A 7,397-nucleotide genomic window follows, 5' to 3' on the forward strand; every position below is an offset into this window, starting at 1 on the left:
TTGTACGAGACCCTATAGACCCAGAAATTGAGAAAACCATTAGGAAGAACAAGAAAAACAAGAAAAACAAAAATAAGACTCCAGTAAAAACATATACCGAGCCAGAAAAAATGGCAGACCCACCAACACTTATGGATTACGCTAGGCCAGGTGTGGCCGGTGTGACCAATAGTATCGTTAGACCCAGAATCACCGCAAATCAATTTGAAATTAAGCCAGCTTTGCTTAATATGTTGCAAAATAATGTAACATTTTACGGGTTACCTAACGAAAATCCTAACACCCATTGAACAAATTTCCTTGAAATTTGTGACACTTTTAAAATCCCAGATGTGACTGCAGAAGCAATCAAACTTCGCCTCTTTCCTTTCACTTTGAAGGATAGAGCCAAAGAATGGTTAACTTCTATGCCAGCCGCAACTTTTGCCACTTGGGAACAATTAGCCCAAGCATTTTTATCAAAATATTTTCCTTTAGCAAAAACCGCAAGAGTCATAAAGGAGTTAACATTTTTTTCTCAAAATGATAATGAGACTCTTTATGAAACTTGGGAACGTTTTAAAGAACTTCAACGTTTATGCCCACACCACCAATTACCCGCTGAACTTTTAATGCAAACATTTTACAATGGACTAAATCCTACAACTAGGGGTTCATTAGATGCTATATCGGGAGGGCTATTTATGAAGAAAACATCAGCCCAAGCGAGAGAACTTTTGGAGGAAATGGCAATCAACAGCAGTATGTGGCCCGCGAAACGTGGACATATGCCGGTAGCAAAACCATCATCCTCAACCACAGCATCAGTTAAAGGTATAGTTGAACTTGATCCAGTCGCGATGCTACAAGCCCAATTTTCTGCTTTATCGCACAAAATTGACAAATTTATGGCACCACGCGATACCAATGGTAATCCAATCCAAACGGATTTGGATTACGAAAATATGAGTGAGATCGAACAGGTAAATTTTGTCCAAGGGCAAAACCAAACTAATAATCCTTATTCTAATACTTATAATTCTGGATGGAGGAATCATCCTAACTTTAACTGGAAAGATAACAATAACAATAATGCAAGTGCTAATCAAAATCGTACCACTAATTATCAAAATCAGTCAAGAGATACGATTAGCACTTTATCTTCTAAAATCGACAAGTTTATAGATGCTATCAGTGGAAAAATAAGTAATCACGACGATGGTTTTAAACGGATCGAAAATAAATTCGATCAGCTTATTAAAAACCACTCATCTAGCATCCATAATTTGGAGGTTCAAATTGGTCAACTTGCTAAATCAATTCCATCTCGAAAAGAGGGAAGTCTTCCCAGCCATACGGAAGAAAATCCGAAAGAGCAGGTGAAGGCTATCACTCTTCGTTCAGGAAAAAATTATCAAGGGCCTGGAATGCCCAAAGATGCAACATTACCAGGAACTGATTTGTCAAAATCCAAAGAAGATATCTTAAACACAAATAGTTCACCATTTGACACAAGTACCAAAACTTTTGTACCCAAACCACCTTTTCCGCACAAAGTTCGAAATAAGGACTATGATAAACAACTTTTAACATTTTTGGATAAACTTAAAAATTTGCATATCAATTTAACATTCATGGATGCAATCACACAAATTCCTAACTATGGTAAGTTTTTAAAAGATTTGATTTCGAAGAAAATCAGTTGGGAAGGAATTTCATCCATTTCGTTAACTGAAGACTGTAGTTCAATAGTATCAAGTAATTTGCCCACTAAACTCAAAGATCCCAGATGTTTTGCTATTCCGTGTAAGTTGGGAGATATTGAATTCCCAAGTTGTCTTTGTGATTTAGGAGCAAGTATAAACTTAATGCCATTGTCTATTTTTAACAAGTTAGGTTTAGAAGAAGATATTAAACGTACGATGTTTTAGTCAAAGTCGATAAATATGGTTTTGAAATTAGCGGATCAAACCACTAAGAGGCCATATGGTATAATTGAAGATGTTTTAGTCAAAGTCGATAAATTTATTTTTCCTACCGATTTTGTTATATTAGACTTTGCATACGATGTAAATTGCCCTTTAATTTTTAGTAGACCGTTTATGAACACGGGACGCGCTCTAGTAGATGTGTCGGAAGGGAAGGTAGTTTTAAGGATAGGAGAAGATAAGATCGAGTTTAATATGAACAAAGCGATGAAATACCCTATGGAAGAATTCGCTTGTATGAAACTTGATTTAGTCGAGGAATGTGTCAATGACGTTATTCAGAGTGAAGAAATAATTGAACCTATAATAGGTGAGGAATTAGAAGATAAGGACCCAGAGCCTTTGATTCGAGAAGATGGACCAGTTCCGCCTTCAATTGTAACACCCCCTAAATTAGAACTTAAAGAGTTACCCAGTCATTTGAGGTACGCTTTCTTGGGAGAAGGCGATTCTCTACCTATAATTATTTCTAACAAATTAACAAACGATCAAGAAGAAAAATTGAAAGAAGTTGTTAGAAATAGGATAGGAAGTATGGGATGGCAAATTTCAGACTTAAAAGGAATTAATCCTAGTATCGTAATGCATAGAATTCACTTAGAAGAGGATAAGCCACCTAAAGCGGATAGGCAAAGACGTTTAAATCCGAACATGAAAGAAGTAGTCAAAAATGAGATTACTAAACTTTTAGACAATGGAATCATTTATCCGATCTCGGATAGTGAATGGGTTAGTCCAATCCATTGTGTACCTAAAAAGGGAGGCATAACTATTGTAAGAAATGATGAAGGTGAACTGATACCTACACGAACCACCACCGGTTGGAGGGTTTGTATAGACTATAGGAACCTAAACAAAGCAACTAGGAAAGATCATTTTCCTCTACCTTTCATTGATCAAATGATCGAAAGGATAGCTGGTCATGCATTTTATTGTTTCCTAGACGGTTATTCCGGATTCTTTCAAATTTACATTTACCCGGATGACCAAGACAAAACAACCTTCACATGTCCTTACGGAACATTTGCATATAGGAGAATGCCTTTTGGTCTATGTAATGCACCAGCAACATTTCAACGATGTATGACAGCAATATTTAATGACTTCATTGAAGATATAATGGAAGTTTTCATGGATGATTTTTCAGTTTATGGAGATTCTTTCGATGCATGTTTACAGAACTTAGATAAAGTATTGTCTAGATGTGAGGAAACGAATTTAGTATTAAATTGGGAAAATTGTCATTTCATGGTAGACGAAGGAATTGTTTTAGGTCATAAGATATCTGAAAAAGGTTTAGAAGTGGACAGAGCAAAGACTTCAGTTATAGAAAAATTACCCCCACCAACCACTGTTAAGGGAGTAAGATCATTTTTAGGTCATGCAGGTTTTTACAGAAGGTTTATAAAGAACTTTTCTGTAATCTCCAAACCACTTACTAATTTGCTTATGAAGGATTCAACTTTTGATTTTAATAAGGATTGTTTACAAGCTTTCAATACTTTGAAAACGGCTTTAGTCAGTACACCTATAATATCGAAACCCGATTGGAATCTACCTTTCGAAATTATGTGCGATGCGAGTGACTTAGCTGTAGGATGTGTATTAGGTCAAAGGAAGGATAAGAAACTTCATGTTATATATTATGCGAGTCACACATTGTCCGGTGCACAGTTAAATTACACCACAACTGAAAAAGAAATGTTAGCAGTAGTTTTTGCATGTGATAAGTTCCGATCTTATTTGTTAGGATCTAAAGTCATCATTTATACAGATCATGCAGCTTTACGATATTTATTTGCTAAGAAAGATGCAAAACCGCGTCTTAGTAGATGGGTTTTACTATTGCAAGAATTTGACATTGAGATTAAAGACAAAAAGGGAGTTGAAAACCTGGTCGCCGATCATCTATCAAGACTTGAGGATGAAAATGGTCCCATCGGTGAAACATCAGGCATTCGAGATGATTTCCCCGATGAACATCTCATGCATGTACAAAGTGTCATAGCTCCATGGTATGCGGATATAGCCAATTACTTAGCTGCATATGTTGTGCCAGATGGATTGACTTCTCAGCAAAAGAAGAAATTCTTTTCAGAAGCTAAGAAATATTTTTGGGAAGATCCATTCTTGTTCAAAACATGCGGCGATGGAATACTTAGGAGATGTGTTAGTGAGTTTGAATATGACTCTATAATGTTGGAATGTCATGCTAGCGCTTACGGAGGTCATAATAGCATAAGCAAAACAGCAGCTAGAATACTTGAATGCGGATTCTTTTGGCCTACTCTGTTTAAAGATGTTCGTTCATTTATAGTCCGCTGTGATAAATGTCAAAGAACAGGGAATATAGGAAGGAAAGATGAGATGCCTCTTACGAACATATTGGAAGTTGAAATCTTCGACGTATGGGGGATTGATTTCATGGGTCCTTTTCCTACTTCTTTTGGCAAAAATTACATATTAGTAGCCGTAGATTATGTTTCAAAGTGGGTTGAAGCAATTGCAACCCCGACAAATGATTCTAAAGTTGTTGTTAAGTTTTTAAATTCAATATTCTGTCGATTTGGAGTTCCTAGAGTTATGGTAAGCGACGGTGGTACTCATTTCGTAAATAGAGGTTTTGAGTCACTTATGAAAAAATACGGAGTACACCACCGTATCTCTACGCCGTACCATCCTCAAACGAATGGTCAAGCGGAAATTTCAAATAGAGAACTCAAATGGATACTTGAGAAAACAGTTTCGTCTTCTAGAAGAGACTGAGCACATAAACTTAACGATGCATTATGGGCATACCGTACTGCATTTAAAACACCTATCGGAATGACACCTTATAGATTAGTCTATGGTAAAGCTTGTCATTTGCCGGTTGAATTAGAACATAAAGCATATTGGGCTATAAGAACCCTTAATTATGATTTGCAAAGCGCAGGAAAAAAGCGTTTGTTCGACTTAAACGAGTTGGATGAATTACGCTATTTGTCCTACGAAAATGCAAGAATTTATAAGGAAAAAGTTAAAAAGTGGCATGATGCCAAAATCAAAATTAAAAACTTTAATGTTGGGGATAAAGTCTTACTTTTTAATTCGAGATTAAAGTTATTTCCAGGTAAGCTAAAATCTAGATGGACCGGACCATTTTTGGTTGTTAAAACATTTGATTACGGAACTTTGGAGCTAGAAAAGTCTAATGGCGAACGATTTAAGGTCAATGGTAATCGTTGCAAGATTTATTTCGACGGAGCTCCAATTCAAGCAATTGAATCCGTGGATAAATTCTATGAAAATTAATTTATTTAGTTTTCATGATTTTAATTTATAGTTTTTCTTATTTTATGTTCATCATTCTTATTCTTTTTCTTTTTTTTTTATTTATTTTTATTTTTAATTTTATTTACTTTAATTTTTATTTTTATTTTTATATTTATTTTTGTGTACAAATGAGTTTTGTTAACATTAAAATTTTAATTTAGTCATGTTTTGAAAATGATTTCATTAAGTGTTAAGTGTTATTGAGAAATTAAATATGCAGAAATCTCAGTTGAGATTTTCCATGTTTCAGTATTTGGAAATCTCAGTTGAGATTCCGAAAATTTCTTTAAAATTGAAATAACTGTAAGGGATTACAGTCTTCTTTCTTTAAAATTTCTGTCAGTTGAATCAAAGAGGTATCACTTTGGTACCTTTTTCTTTTTAACAGACACAACCTTTCACTTATAGGTCTTATATATTCCTGTAGGATCAGACTTCTTCCATTTCATTTCATCTTTCTGAATTTCTTTCTCAAATTCTCAAATCCTACAGACTTCATTTTCTTCTCTCTCACAGACATGACTAAGTCTTTGAAAAATGTTCAAAAACACACTTCTGCTCAAAGCGGGAAAGTTGATATCTCTGATCGATATGGTGCATGGTTTCCAATTTATAACCATGACGAGGGGAAACGCTTTCTGCAATTTAGATATGCTCAATTCTTTGGCATGATGTATATAGACGAGTTTCTGAACGAGGAACTCGGGATAAGCGAAGACATTGATCGCTATCTGACTAATTTGGGTTGGACCAAATTTGTTTCTATGAAATTTCCTATTATTGGAAATTGGGTTCTGGGATTTTTCTCCACAGTTCGATTCGTCAATAAGAGACGTGTTCGTCTCAGTTTTCGCTGTGAGGGGTAGGTCTTCACTTTTGGATATCTAGAACTACATAATTGGTTTGGATTTCCACCCCGAGACACAACTCAACACCATCCTGGAAGGGATATGACTTCTAGAGATATATGGAGGATGTTAACAGGATTTTGGCGATTCAATCCACGTCTTGCCTTCAACAAATCCATCAATTCTAATTCCATGCTGTATCTGCATAAATTCCTCTGTCACAGCCTTTTTGGTCAAGTCAGTAGCAATGTTGTGAAAGATACTGATTTATATGTGTTGGGCGACATTTTTCAAGGCAACTCAGTGAACTCCTCGAAGATTCTAATGGAGGGGTTAGTTGCTGCTTCCCGTTCGAAGAAACGAAAAATTGGATTCGCCAACATCATTTGTGGAATAATTTTAGGAGCCAAGGGAACCATTTCTGTCCCTTGGACTGATACGGAACCATTCCCTATTCTATACTACGAGTTCTTGGAGAACGAGGGGCTTGTCAAACGAGTTTTTCATTCTGGTCCAACATTCCTTTCTGCACCAGAGAGGCAAGTCTTTATTCAAACGAAGATTAACCGGGCCAATGCACGTCGTCTGTCATCTACTTAGGGATATAATTTGAGTTTCTGTTTGGTTTTATTATATATATGAGTGTTTATATTTTTGTGTTTATATGAGTAAGATGTTTTTATGTAATATATTAAGGTATTGTTTATATTTTAGATTATAATAAATAAAGTGCATTAATTCCTTAGTTTATTTCTTTTATTTAAGGAACAACCTTTGGTTTTCCTTTAATTTAATGTTTCAGTTTTGTTTATCTCAGTTTCAGGGATTAATATTCACATTAATGTCACTTAATTATAAGAGGAATTGGTTTAGAAGTGTTAAAATCATCAAAAACAGTCACAATTTTACCCAGAATTTCCAAAATCTCAGTTGAGATTCTGAATTCTCAGTTGAGACAGCAAGAATACAACTTTCAACAAAATTTCGACCCCCCTACGTACTTGCTGTCGCGACTGAGATTTTGAAAATCTCAGTCGCAACTTGCGACTTCCAGTCACGGGATTAGGGGCGAATTTTACCTCTTTTCCTATTCCTACTCTAATTACTTACCTATTCATCTATCCTAATCAATACCTATTACTTACACCTATTTAAATCACCTATTTTTACACCAATCAATCATCTTTTCTCTTCCCAATACCAAGATTCACTCACCTTCCCCATAAATCTTTACCCTATTCATCTTCTTCTTCCCTAATTCACCACC

General features: G+C 35.4%; 1 non-coding gene across 1 annotated transcript; it reads right to left on the reverse strand.

Annotated features, from left to right (window-relative positions):
- Positions 1 to 488: 488 nt before the first annotated feature.
- LOC136234332 (small nucleolar RNA R71) lies at positions 489 to 595 on the reverse strand. The gene has a single exon (XR_010691220.1). It is a non-coding gene; the product is annotated as a small nucleolar RNA R71 (small nucleolar RNA).
- Between the last annotated feature and the right edge of the window lie 6,802 nt (positions 596 to 7,397).

This window comes from Euphorbia lathyris, chromosome 6 (genome assembly GCF_963576675.1).
Source record: "Euphorbia lathyris chromosome 6, ddEupLath1.1, whole genome shotgun sequence".
Taxonomy (NCBI): Eukaryota; Viridiplantae; Streptophyta; class Magnoliopsida; order Malpighiales; family Euphorbiaceae; genus Euphorbia; species Euphorbia lathyris.